This window comes from Bubalus bubalis, chromosome 6 (genome assembly GCF_019923935.1).
Source record: "Bubalus bubalis isolate 160015118507 breed Murrah chromosome 6, NDDB_SH_1, whole genome shotgun sequence".
Taxonomy (NCBI): Eukaryota; Metazoa; Chordata; class Mammalia; order Artiodactyla; family Bovidae; genus Bubalus; species Bubalus bubalis.
The window spans coordinates 26,231,220-26,246,292 of record NC_059162.1 but is presented as its reverse complement, the minus strand read 5'-3'; the positions used below and the strand labels follow the sequence as shown (position 1 = coordinate 26,246,292).

Below are 15,073 nucleotides of genomic sequence, written 5' to 3'. Positions count from 1 at the left end.
ATCTGGGCCCCCATGCCACAAAATCAGAGAGCCATGACCAGCAAGTGGATTTCATCTCGCACACCAGCTTGTTTTGTATGATTGATGGTGATGGCCTAGGATATCATGTTGGAAAAGACTGCAAGGCTGCCTCCAGACTCAGCAAGAGAGAGGACCACTATTGATAAATGATTTCTAAGTGATCATATGGGCCTTATCCCTGGGTTAGCAGCAACACATGAAAGGGGGCTTTAATTGGCTGATCAGTACCAACTACCTGAGTCTCAGGCTAATTTAGTTCAGTTCAGTTCACTTCAGTCATTCAGTCGTGTCCGACTCTTTGCAACCCCATGCACTGCAGCATGCCAGGCTTCCCTGTCCATCACCAACTCCTGGAGCTTGCTCAAACTCGTGTCCATCAAGTCGAGGCTAGTTTAATAGCAAATTGAGGCTAATTTAATAACAAATCAAGGCTAATTTAATAGCAAAGTAATGCCAGTCTAATGGCAATGTTAGCTGACTGCATATTTTGGCATAAATATGCCCATATTTTAAGAAGACCACCGATTCTAGTGTATATTTAGGAGAGTGTTTCTCAAGCTTAGCCTTGCTGATGATTTGAACCAGATAATTCTTGGTTGTGGGGCTGTCCTGTTCATTGTAGGTTGTTTGGCAGCATCCCTGGCCACTAGCCGGGATGCCAGTAGCACCCCTGCCCTTCTTGTGACAACCTAACACCATCTCCAGATGTGTCACCCAGGTTGATAATCATGGGTCCAGGAAAAACAGGGTCAGGGTGGTGATGTGATTAGAAGAGAAGCCTTTTGAAGAATAGTTAGTAGAGAGGACTAACTGTAGTGATGATCATTCCAAAACGAAGTAGGCTATATGGGCCTGTTCTCCATCACCTGGAAGCAACAAAGCCAGTACGTGAAAGTGCTAGAGGTTAGGTTTAGATTCTCCATAGAGAGAAACTTCCCAACAGAACTGTCGCACTGGCCTGAGCCTGCAGCCCCGCGTCACGGTGTGTGGGTGTGCACACGGGGTTGAGCAACCACTTAAGGAGAGAAGAGGGAAGGGAAGAGCTTCTGGCACTAAACGAGGGTTGGAACAATCCCCAAAGTCCCTTTCAAATGTAGTAGTTAAATGATTCTATAATCTGATACTCCTTGGCATTTGCTCTGGCCTTGCCATTGCCAGAGTTCTGTATTCTGTACCTGCCTCCTAAAACCTTTGTTAATCATGTACCAGTGATAATTGATACTGAGTGTATGACCTCATTTAATCCCCACAGTAGCCCTCTGAGGGAGGTAATAATTTCTGTGTTTCATAGATGGGGAAACAAAGGCCCACTATCAAGGATCCCCTCCAAGGGCTCATCCCTGGGAAATTAGACTCCATCATCCATGGCCTTCATTACTATACTCTATTTTATATAAATCCAAGTTTTGTAAACCCCAGTGTTCAGATCTGTGCTGAGGCTCATGTTCTGTACAGTTGTAACTGGTGGAAGGACTACACGGCCAGTTTTACATGGACTGAAAGAGTCTCCCTCTATCTTTAGTCTGAAATCCTGAAAGGAAAACAGGAAGGAGGAGTGTCAGGTGGAAAAATATAGAATGTTCATAACTAGACACCACCTTTCCCCAGACAATGTTGGGTGTGCGGCAAAGCCATTTTATTTTATTCTTAAGCCAGCTCTATTTATAACCATCCCCCGATTGCCCACAAAGCCCACATTAGCATTTCATCAGCCGGGTGCACAAGCAGAGTGGGACAAAAGTCAACACAAGGTTGATTACTAGTCCTTTTCCTAATCATACCTGTATTTCCCGTTCCTCCTCATTCTCACCCCGGAGGAAAAAAACATTTCCAGAAGATTGCTTCAGCAGCATAACTGATCTCATTGTGTTTAACAACAAACACACTTCAAACCTTTTCCAAACCTCCCGTGAAGTGTCTGTGCTGTTAGAGAAGCCCGGTGTCCTCTAAGCGGTCTGTGTGGCCTGCCCTGTAACAGCTTAACTGTGGGTCTCTCAAACCAGCCTTGAGGAGATGCTCACAGCACCCAGGGTGAGGTTTGGCTGCTAACAAGCACTTCGTTTTCATGATCACAGTTGTTGTTTGGGCTGCTCTTCTTTCACCACTGCCTTCTCCCTGGCTTGGCCCACATCATCTCAGCCTGATCATTTCTGGAATGGACAACACTGTGTCATCCTTGTCCCTTATCAATTCCTCACAGAGCCCAGCACTCATGATCTGAGGAAGTCTCGATGGAAACAGGGGCTGGTGTCATTGAGAATGATGCCATTCATCCTTTGGTGGTGGTGGATTAGTTGCTAAGCCATGTCCAACTATTTGTGACCCTATGGACTACAGCCCACCAGGCTCCTCTGTCCCTGGGATTTCCCAGGCAAGAATACTGGAGTGGGTTGCCATTTCCTTCTCCAGGGGATCTTCTTGGCCCAGGGATTGAACTCATGTCTATGTCTCCTGCATTGGCAAGCAAATTCTTTACTACTGAGCCACCAGAGAAACTCGTCACCTTTGCCATACCCTAAAGCCACAGTGACTGTTGGGTGTTGTATTTCTTGACCTGCCTTCAGGATCACGCGCTATCACTGAAGAAATTCAGATAACTGCTTGGGCTGTATCCTCTCAGAACACCTAACCCTGGGATATTAGTTCACTGTTTATTCATTAAGAAAATCAGAAACAAGTACATCTGTCTTCCTCAGAGCTTTTCTCTAGCCAAGCACATATGTCTGTCCCAGGCAGTCTGAAGTCTGCATCCTGAGATGGGACACAATGTCATATCTGTTGACTCTGATGCTTCCATCATTCACTCTCTATTTCAGTAACCCTAGAAAATATTCCAGAGAAAACCAGGCCACTGTGTCTTGGAAGTCAGTAGGGATATGGTGTCCAGTCTTCCAAAAGTCCTACCAGGACTACAGATCTGCTGCAGATCCTTACCTGCTAAGACCCAGATTCTCATCTTTTAGACACGGGCACAGTTCTCCAGGTGTGGCCATTGGAAAGGTTTTAAGGACGGAGATGTGGCCATCGGGCTGCCAGGCCCATTCTCTCAGGACCTGGTCACTCTGTCTGAGCTGCACTCTTCAGCTGCCCTGTTGCTGCTGTGTGCTCTGTAACAAACCTCTCCACAACAAGGATGGTTCTGAAACCCAATACAGGGGAGACGCTCCCTGTTCTAGGAACCACAGCCATCCTCAAGTTGAACTCCCCTGTGGACCTGTCTGGTATAGCCATGAAGTTCCCTGGCCTTCCTGGACTCTGCAGCCTGCCTCTGCCCTGGAGCTGGGTTTGAACCCAGACCTTCTCGTGATGATTTCAGACTCTGCTCTTGGTCTTCCCCTTCTGGTCCAGCCTGAGTTCTGACGACTTGGTCTCAACTTCCTCCTGTAGATTTATGGTTTCTGCATTCCCCTGGTACTACTTGCAATAAGAACCTACTGTGTTCTCCAATACCCGCCCCCAACTCCCATCCCAGACCCTGTGAGCCACCCTAACCCACTGAGACCCAGGATCTGGCACAGACCCAGAGACTGTTACAGGGCTACAAAGAAACACAAGATTTCTTTTAATCTTCTGAGTAAGACTTCTCAGAACACATTCAGATTCTGTATTCTAGTAAAAGCTTAAGACTGGAATCTCAAGTATTGATTTGAGAATGAAAAGTGAAGCATGCATATAAATTCTTAAAGTTTAAAGTTTGAACACAAATATAAGCTCAAGAAGAGTTTACATAAATTTGTGGATACTTTATCCCATTTCTTGCCCCACTCTGGCCCCTACCTCTGTGTTCCATCTATTCTACATTACTTTGGGCCTCTAAATAGGCCAGGCTGTTTCTCATTTCTGTGCTTTGTTCATGCTTTTTTCCAGTTCTTGGAATATGGTAGGCAGTTAATGTTTGTTGAATAAGTGCTCCACCTCAGAAAACGTTTCCCTCAGAGTGTCTAGCACATAGTATTTAAAACTTGTTGAAGTAATGGTTAAATTAAATATCAGTACTCTGTTACTAAGGGAAACTAACACATTCTTAACTTTTGAGCATCCAATTATGGCAGAAATCGTTTATCTTTCCTTTTTAAAAGAAAATATTGGGAGTTTGGGGTTGACATGTACACATTGCCATATTTAAAATAGATAACCAAAAATAAATAAATAAAAAAATAGATAACCAACAAGGACCTACTGTATAGCCCAGGGTACTGTTTGATATTCTGTAATAACCTAAATGGGAAAAGAATTTGAAAAACAATAGATACACTCGTACACACAGACACACACACACATATACACATATGTATAACCGAATCACTTTGCTGTACACCTAAAACTAATACAACATTGCTAATCAATTATACTCCAATATAATTTCTCTCCATGAATGACTTATGAAATAGAGGAGTCCTTAAAGGAGCTTTGCAGAGAATGAAAATTTAACTTACTAGCAACAGTGAATACAGATATATTAAAAATAACCATCTTATTTTATAAGTGTTTAAAATGCTGAATAAAACAAAGCAAAACCACATGCATATTATTTTTGAACACTTGCTTTTGCTAGCAAGAAAAAGAAGTGAGATGTACAGAGGCTGAAAATGAAGGAGACACATGAATCCAGGGAGGCAAGAGAGTGCTGAACAGCGGCTGGCCGTGCTTCCCCATGACCACAAGCTTCTGTCTTAAGAGTCAACAGAGACAAAGCTAAGGGACCACGCAAGCTAGGAGCCCCAACTGGAGCCTCAGGTAGGCGAGGATCCCTACTTCCCCAAAGGACAATAGCGTCAGTTGGTCTTAATTTTGAGTGAAGAGAAAAAAAATTACTCCCCTGAGTCTGGGTATATTATCATTCTGTCATCATGCAGTTTAGAAGCCTGAATTCCCAACACATCCAGCCCCAAAGAATCCTAAACCAAGAACCAAGTTTAAAGAGTTCCTAGCAGGTAAAGTTTTGATGCTTGATAGAAGTTGAAGGAAATATTTTGGAAGGAATATACTCTCCAACAGATGAATGGATAAAGAAAATATGGCATATATCCACAATGGAGTACTACTCAATCATCGAAAAGAAGGAAAAAATGCCACCTGCAGCAACAGGGATAGACCTAGAGATGATCATACTAAGTGAAGTAAGTCAGAGAAAGACAAATATCCCTTGATATCTACTATATGTGGAATCTAAAATATAACACAAATAAACTTAATTACAAAACAGAAACAGACTCACAGACACAGAAAACAAACTTATGGTTACCAGAAAGTGGGGGAGATAAATTAGGAGTTTGGGATTCACATATACGCACTAACATATATGGAGTAGATAACCAACAAAGTACAGCACTGGAAACTATCCTCAATATCTTGTAATAATCTATAATGGAAAATAATTTTTAAAAGGATATATGCATGTGTGCCAAGTTGCTTCAGTCATGTCCAACTATTTATGACCCCGTGGACTGTAGCCTGCCAGGCTCCTCTGTCCATAGGATTCTCTAGGCAAGAATACTAAAGTGGGTTGCCATGCTCTCCTCTGGGGAATCCTCCCCACCCAGGGATCAAACCCATGTCTCCTGCATTGCAGGTGGATTCTTTACCACTGAGCCACTAGGGAAGCCTATATATATAGACCTGTACAAATTTCAGTTGTACAGATATATATATATATACACACATATCTGTACAGATAAATATATCTGTACAACTGAAACTAACAACATTGTAAATCAACTATATTTCAATGAAAATATTTTAAAAATTAAAAAATAAATCATTTTCCCACCTCAAAAAAGAAAAGAAGAGAAAGAAATACACTCTCACCTCAGGCTCCAACAAATTTCTGCAAATGAAATTCCCCCAAATCAGTTCATAATAAAAAAATTAAGTACACAGAGAAAAAACTAACATGAACAAAAGTTGGTAGAAACAAGCCACACACTGGAAATGAAAAGACTTTGAATATTGAAACTGCTAGATACAGATTATAAAATAAGCCTTTCAAATTTGTTAAAATAAATGGAAGAGGGAAGGCAAGCCTGAGTAAGGAACAAGAGACTAAAAAGGCTGATTAGAAAAATTTGAAAAAGAACCAGACAATATAGAGAAATGAAAAATAAATAATTGAGTTCAAACTTATTGAACAGGTTAAGTAGTAGATTGACTACACCTGGGAGAGAGAAATAGTTAATCCAAAGTAAGAGTGGAAGAATTACACATGGTATGGGAAATAGATGGGGAAACAGTGTCAGACTTTATTCTTCTGGGCTCCAAAATCACTACAGATGGTAACTGCAGCCATGAAATTAAAAAACGCTTACTCCTTGGAAGGAAAGTTATGACCAACCTAGATAGCATATTCAAAAGCAGAGACATTGCTTTGCCAACAAAGGTTCGTCTAGTCAAGGCTATGGTTTTTCCTGTGGTCATGTATGGATGTGAGAGTTGGACTGTGAAGAAGGCTGAGCGCCAAAGAATTGATGCTTTTGAACTGTGGTGTTGGAGAAGACTCTTGAGAGTCCCTTGGACTGCAAGGAGATCCAACCAGTCCATTCCGAAGGAGATCAGCCCTGGGATTTCTTTGGAAGGAATGATGCTGGGGCTGAAACTCCAGTACTTTGGCCACCTCATGCGAAGAGTTGACTCATTGGAAAAGACTCTGATGCTGGGAGGGATTGGGGGCAGGAGGAGAAGGGGACGACAGAGGATGAGATGGCTGGATGGTATCGTACTGACTCGATGGACATGAGTCTGAGTGAACTCCGGGAGTTGGTGATGGACAGGGAGGCCTGGCGTGCTGCGATTCATGGGGTCGCAAAGAGTCGGACACAACTGAGTGACTGATCTGATCTGATCTGATAGTACAGAGAAACAAAGAGGTTAAAAATATAAAAGAGGGGATGGAGGATCAAGAGGGTAGAGAAGGGGGAGCTCACTTCCCCCCACAAACATATCAGAAATATACTCCCCATGTGGAACAATTCTCAGAGAAAAGCTGCGGGAAACTGGCACATTTCCTGTACAAACAAAGCTGCAAGATAGATCTCCACATAACAGTGTAAGATAGGAAAAAAAAAAAAAAAGACCTCAGTATGGGACTGGTGCCCCTGAGGGATCTCTAAGGAAGAGAAAATCCCCAGGGGCAGACCCTGCCAGAGGAGCCCGCTCGCCTGCTGGGAAATCCCCTCAGACAGAGGAGCTGGAGAAACCTAGACTCTAATTGCGTGGAAAGCCCGTGCTGGTTTGCTAACAATCAGGGCAGAGAGAGACCTGAGCTAGTGGTCAGGTCAGGGGGTTCCATTTGCTGAAATTTATTGTGGCCTGGGCTGAGAGTGCATTTCGCTTTCTTCCTTTTTTTTTTTTTTTCTGTGGGAGAACCACCAGGGAGAGAGCCTCCTTGCTGCACTTCCCAATCTGAAGAGGAGAACCTCCTGGTTCGGCTCGCTCCACACCCCAGTCTGGCAAATGCGAGCGAAGATCTGGTCTACCTGTGCAGAGACAAACCAAGGCACCTGGGGTGTGATGGAACTGAACAGCAGAGATGGGTGTCAGCACACACAGCGGGCAGCGAGGTGAGCAAGCCAGACATTGTCAGTGCACGCACCTGGCAGATATCATGGGCAGTACCACAAGAAAACACAGCAGCTAAATGCTGAATCTTAGGCAGACAAGCCCTGGGAGAGGACTTGACTTAGCTGTGTGGAGACAGCCAGGAGGGCCTGGCCCAGGGGGAGCCGTGGAGCCTATTGTCAGCATGCATGGCAGGGGAGGGCCTGGTCACAGCAGACATTGGCACCACAGGAATGCACAGTGGCTGGGGACGGAGTCTCAGGCAGATAGGCCCTGGGCAGGAGTAGGCAGTAGCTCATTTCCCAGTGGGATCGCTCAGGCTCCACTCACCCTACACTGCAGCTTGGTGCTGAATCTGGGCGGACACATCCTGGGAGAGGTCTGCCACAGAGGCAGCCCAGGTCCCCAGTGGCAGCATAGCACCTCAGTTCCTGCAGGCACAGCACCTGAGCCCCCAGCCCCATCACACCACAGCCCTGCACTAGGTCTGGGATGAAGACAACAGAGAAAGGGAGATGACCTTGGGCCGCTTCTGTGTGTGGGTTCACTGTGACCGCGCAGGCCTGACTTGCTTCAGTCATCACTTCCTTCAGGACTGGGCATATACTCAAGGGCAATGGAGCTTGATTGAACTTGGGGCTTCTACTGCAACAACTGGGGAGCAGACCCTGCCTCCCAACAGGGTGGTGACAGTCACGGAGCAGTGAGGGGGCCCTGCCCCTACATCCAGCCAGGCTCTTGGTTGTGACCCCTACCAAGAGGATGACGGCCAGCACACTGAGGAGAGACATGGCTGGAATGTACACCCAAACCAGGCCTTGAACCAAAGATACTGGATTCACACAGTCTAAACAGCGATACTCCCACATAAAAACAACCCTTCAAGGCCACAGTAGTTAACTTTTTCTCCTAAATTCACAGAGACAGAGAAAGTTAAGTAAAATGGAAAAGCAGAGGAACTGCTCTCAATGAAAAAACAAGAGAAATCCCCTGAAAGAACAAAGAATGAAACAGAGCTCACCAGTCTATACTAGAACCTCAGTTCAAAAAGGAGGTTATAAAAATGTTAAAGGAATTAAGAAAGATTATCAACAGAAATGCAGATAACTGTGATAAGGAACTAGAAACCAATCTAGTGTGAGAAAGTCTAGGTGTACCAATCAAAATTAGACAATTCAAATGCCAAGATAAAAATCAATCTAGAAGCAATGAATAGCAGACTAAATGACATAGAAGAAAAAAAAATTGAAAAAAAAAAAGATGTGATCTGGAAGATAGAATAATGGAAACCAGTCAGAACAGCAAACAGAAAGACAAATGAAAGCAACATACACGATCTATGGGATAATATAGTAATATAAAGCATTCCAACCTACACATAATAGGGGTTTCAGAAGGCGAATAAAGAGCAAAGGGGATTGAAAAAGTATTTGAATAAATTATGGCTGAAAAATTCCCAAACCTGTAGAAGGAAACAGATATCCTGGTACAAGAAGCACAGAAAGTCCCAAACAAGATGAACCCAAACAAATGCATGCCAAGACACCATAATTAAAATGGCAAAAATTAAAGAGAGGATTCTAGAGGCCACAAGAGAAAAACAAAGGGTCAGTTACAAAGGAACCCCGTTAGGCTATCAGCTGATTTCTCTGCAGAAACTTTGCAGGCCAAAAGGGAGTGGCATGGTATATTCAAAGTCATGAAAAGGAACAGGAAAAACCTGCAACCTAGAATACTCTACCCAGCAAGATAATCATTTAAAATAGGAGACATAGAGACTTTGTCACACAAGCAAAAACTAAAAGAATTCAACAATACTAAATCTACCCTAGAAGAAATATTCAAAGGTCTTCTCTGAAGAGAAAAGAAGCAAAAATCCGTAGGAAAAGGAAAAATCATAATAGGAAAGGTAAATATATAGAAGTATTGAAGATCACTTAAATAAATCAGTATATAGATTAAAAAACAACCAAAAATTTTCGTAAAAGCGACTATAACTAATTATCAGCAAAAGGATAAGTATGAAGATGTAAAAGAGGACATCAAAATCACAAAATGTGGGTGAGGGGAGTATAAAAATGTGTACCTTTTAGAATGTGTTTGGATTTATGTGACTATCAGTTTAAACAAAGTAGATATAGTTATGGGTCAACATACTTGAACTCCAGGGTAACCACAAATCAAAAACATTCAATAGATTCACAAAAAACAAAAAGAAAGGAACTCAAGCATGTTATAATACAAAAGAAAACCATCAAATCAGAAAAGGAAAAACAAAAAGAAGAAAAAGAAAACATTAGAGGAACAGATTCATTCCTAGATTTTTCTGCTATTTTCCAAGCAATTTTATAATGTCATCTTTTATGCTGGGATTAGGGGCTGGGAACGTGCAGAGAACTATTCATTCCAAAGGCAAAGAAAGAACTGGGTAGAATGGAGAATGCAGAGAGTGAGAAGGCAGGTGTGGGGGATGGGCCCCTCATGCTCCCTCTCCACTTCTGTCTGGGGCTGTGCGTGTCCAGATGCCCTCTATATGGTCACTGATGCCATGGAGCCAAGGGGTACATGAGGCACATCTGAGTAGTCCAGGCTCCAGAACCAGCCCTGTTTCCACAATACCTCAAGGCAGATTCAGAGAGCATAACTATTTTCACATTTGTCTGCCAAGATTTCTGGGCTTCCTTTCAAACCCTTAAAAAAGGATCCTTTTTCTATCCACTTTAACCAATTATGCAGTATTATCCCAGACCCATAATTTAATCATTTTTTCCAGGTACTTGAGTAACTGGGGGACAAATCAATAGCATTTGTTCTGAAGTTCCTAAGAAGATACCACATTCTTTCAGCTCACTTGCAGGCTACACAGACTCCTTATTCTTTTGTGTATGGCCTCCCTCAATAGTGGCAATGTATATTAGAAGCTGTCTCCTTGCCCTTATCAACCCTGTACATTTCTCTGTCTGACACTTTTCATATTGTATTAGAATGATCTATTTATACATTTGTGTCTTCTTTAATCTCTCAATTTCTAAAGAACAGGAACCGCACCTTTTTGTTTTTGTGTAATAATAGGATGTTAAATTTAAAGCTTCAACTGAGATTCAAGATACAATAGATGCTGCATACCAAACTGAGACACCACATCACTCTGTAGAGTTTAAAAATGGAATCTTTGACAACCAGTTCCATGATTCTTAGCTACCTCAATCAGATGAAGGACTATAAAAAGGAATCAAAGTAGAAAGAAAAGATTTGTGATGCTATTTCCTAGGAGAAAAAAAACTTTTTCCTCTGCTATGAGCACATACTCTTCCCCCTCCCAACACACAAAGCACAAAGTTGCGGTGTGGTGGGGACACCATGGACTATAGACAAAGTCATACTTAAGAAATTTAATGTAATCTAGAACATAGGGGCTTCCCAGACAGTGGTAGTGGTTAAGAACCTGCCTGCCAATGCAGAAGACATAAGGGATGTGAGTTTGATCCCTGGGTTGGGAAGATCCCCTGGAGAAGGGCATGGCAACTCACTCCAGTATTCTTGCCTGGAGAATCCCATGGACAGAGGGCTTAGTGGGCTAGAGTCCATGGAGTCACAAAGAGCTGGACATGACTGAAACGACTTAGCACAGCATGTATAGCATAGAACAGGTCAATGAGAGAGAGAGAAAGAGATAATATGCATTTGAGGTCAGCACTCTTTCACAGGGCTTCCCAGGTGACTCAGTAGTAAAGAATCCACCTGCAGTATAGGAGACATGGGTTTGATTCCTGGGTTGGGAAGATCCCCTGGAGAAGGAAATGGCAACTGACTCCAATATTCTTGCCTGGGAAATTCCATGGACAGAGGAGCTTGGTGCACTGCAGTCCATGGGGTCCCAAAAGAGCTGGACACAATTTAGTGACTAAACAACAACAACTCTTTTCATAAAACAAGGAATAGATGAGTTTGTCCAACAGGCCAGATATCCTGGAGCCATAATGAGTTCCCACCAATAGGATTACCTGGGAGATGAGCCCTGAGCATTGAGAGTCATGTGTGCTGTAGACTTTGGGGGAACAAAGGACTGAGGGGACATCAGCCAGATGATGAAGAGGACAAGTTTTCATCAGAGGCTTCAGAAGTTTCAGCATGTATTTCTCTACTGAATGTACTTTAAAAGGTCAGAGGAAGATAAAAATAAAATCTTGCTTTGATTATAACCTACTGGTCATGTTGGATCAATATATAAGTCACATTTATTCCCCTAAGTGTCAGACATAGTGCCTGACTCATCCTAGACATTTGACAAATGCCAAACTGAGCTGACTGATTTTGGCACGTACTCTTCTATGAATCAAAACATGTCCATGAGGCAGCCCAAATGGATGGCAGCCCATATTTTTATTTCAGGGTTATGTCTATTTAAATTACACTTTGGGGAAGATTTTATGGAAACAATTAAAATCACCTTCTAAATACAAATATAGATTTAGATATCAGCTCTTATTTATTATACGTAAATATAGTCAAGCTCTAGAGACTCATTGCTATTGCAAATTCTATAAACCCCAAACATCTTGTGGTCTGGTTTTTGACAATGTTACAAAGAATTATGAATCCAATAGAAAAGTTTAACTGAAACCAATGGACATGTAGGAAAGTATCCAAAGGCATTACATGGAAACTGAACAGAAAAAAACTTCAAAAAAATCCTCTTCCTCAACTTCGGTTCTTATTAGCTCCCCCAAACTTTTCCCTTCTCAAAAATTTCACCAGATTTCCTCTGAAATCCACTCCCTTGTCTTTTCTTCCTCATAGCCTCAAATCCACTCTCAGCTGCAAATCCACTCTGCTCTTCCCTTTCTCTTATACCATTTCCAGACTTCTCTGCATGGTTTACTCCACTGAATTCATAATCATGAGTGGTTGGGTGAGCAGACTTAGCAGAAAACACCAAGATTTTCCTGAGGAGTTGTGGGGAGAAAAAAGAGGCTGTGAACTTCATTTTCCTCTAAAAGGGAGACTTGCCAAAGGGCAGCATTAGGAGGAAGAGTACAGCAATAAACTATAATGGAGAAAAATCTGAAATATATATATGCGTGAATCACTTTGCTGTATGCCAGAAACTAACACATTGTAAATCAACTATACTTCAATAAACAAAAATGGACATCAGAGAAAACCTGGCCTCTCTTTTACTACCTCTGGGACTTTCTCCACCTCACAGGAACTCATCTTTAGCTTGACTATGAAGTGAAACCTTATAAGAGATGTATTGCTTTGGTTTTTGTTTCTAATTAAAATATATAATATAATATTTTATCTCAGTAGTCATTGATGTGAAAGTATTAGTCTCTCAGTCATGTCTGACTCTTTGTGACCCCATGGACTGTAGCCCACCGAGCTCCTCTGTCCATGGAATTATCCAGGCAAGAATACTGGAGTGGGTAGCCATTCCCTTCTCCAGGGGATCTTCCCAACCCAGAGATTGAACCCGGGTCTCCTGCTTTGCAGGCAGATTCTTTATCATCTGAGCTACCAGGCAAGCCCCTTAGTCACTGATACTTGGATGTAAATGAGTGTATTAGTTACTTTACACTAGGCTTGGATGGTAAATTAAGAAGTAAGAGACTAAGACATAAGAAAGAAAATCTCAATAATGAGGAAAAGTGGAAACATTAGATACAAAATTTGCCATTTTCTTTTTCAAAACGTTGGCTGGGTTAGTTCTGGTCCTGGAAAAAGGCTTATGTAAAAATTATTATTTTGGGGAGTCTAGTTGTCTGGTAGGAGTGTGAGTTGGAGCAAACTTTAGGGTAGCTACGGGGCTTCCCTTATGGCTCAGTTGGTAAAGAATCCACCTGCAATGTGGGAGACCTGGGTTCGATCCCTGGGTTGGGAAGATCTGCTGGAGAAGGGAAAGGCTACCCACTCCAGTATTCTGGCCTGGGGAATTCCATGGACTGTATAGTCCATGGGGCTGCAAAGAGTCGGACACGACTGAGTGACTTTCACTTCACTTAGGGTAGGACAGAAGGACAGTTTGGCCATGTGCACCATGACGCTTCAGTGTGCATAGTGAGTCTTGATCCAGCGATTCCACTTCTAGGAGTCTACACTAAAGAACCAGCAGCATGCATTTATAGTGTTGATTAAAATTAGCATAATAGTTGTGGGCAAATAATTGGAAGCACCTACATGTCTGAGAATTGGGAACTGAGTGCATAAATTAAGGTGCATCCCTAGAGGTGATCTATGTAGTTGTAAAGAATCACATTATGAAAGAATGTTTATTTATGTGAGAAATGGTCACAAAATTGGTAAGTAGAAAGTAGCTTCTAAAATAATATGTACTGTATGCTACCATTTATTAAATCTAAATATGGAGAAAAAAGGCTGAAAGGATATGTTAAAGGTGGTTATCTCCAGGTTCAGGATGGTATAGATTTAGATATTTTTTATTTTGGGCTTTTCTGTATTTTCTAAGTTCTACCCACTGTCCCCATATTACTTTTGTAAAATAAACAAGAAGAACATATTTTAAAAAAGAAAACATTGCTCTATTTTCCCTAGGTTTGAACTTTCTTTGAGACAGTGTATGAACAGGCATCTTTCAACGAGATGCTCCCACAAAGTTGTTCACTTACAACAATTTCCTGAATCAATGGTTTGTACTTATCATAGAGCTCCTACAGGAAAAGCCAGAACCCAGTGAATGCATGCTAGAAGTTACCCATAACTGTTTTTTCTTCCTTTAAATTAGCAGGCATGTTCTTCATAGCTCAATAGGTGATTTATAAGATGAAGTGATGGAGACCAGATTCAGTTTGGGGGGCCCAGGTGAATAGCACCAGGAGCCCCAGTAAATAGCATTTCCTTTACATTTGGACACCTTTGGAAAATGCTGATGAAAGCCACCATCCTGTGCTTCACTGCTTTACAGTTTTGCCTTAAGGGTGGAATCCCTTACATGTATTAAACATTATCTCACAGGCCCCACACTTTCTGCCTCAGGTAACTAGCATTTACAAACAGATAACACATTGATAAGAATAAATGGAGTATGTTGGGATCACTCTTAGTGAAAATGCTTATTTGCTGAATCTATAAAAGTTGAGCATTTCATTAATCTATAACTTTGTCTATGAAAAATGTCAACCTAGAAAAGGAGAAAATAGCCAGATTTATCTTTTTTTAAAGTTTTGATCTTTCTTGCTTTCTTGTGCTTCTTTGAAGCACAAGCTGGAATCAAGATAGCTGGGAGAAATATCAATAACCTCAGATATGCGGATGACACCACCCTTATGGCAGAAAGCGAAGAACTAAAGAGCCTCTTGATGAAAGTGGAAGAGGAGAGTGAAAAAGTTGGCTTACAACTCAACATTTAGAAAACTAAGATCATGGCATCCGGTCCCATCACTTTGTGGCAAATAGATGGAGAAACAATGGAAACAGTGACAGACTTTATTTTTGGGGGCTCCAAAATCACTGCAGATGGCGACTGCAGCCATGAAAT

At 42.0% G+C, this 15,073-nt stretch overlaps 1 protein-coding gene across 2 annotated transcripts in view; it reads right to left on the bottom strand.

The window, feature by feature from the left end:
• Nucleotides 1-15,073, bottom strand: part of VTCN1 (V-set domain containing T cell activation inhibitor 1) — a 67,714-nt gene that overhangs the window by 35,076 nt on the left and 17,565 nt on the right. The gene's annotated exons all lie outside the window — the stretch shown is intronic.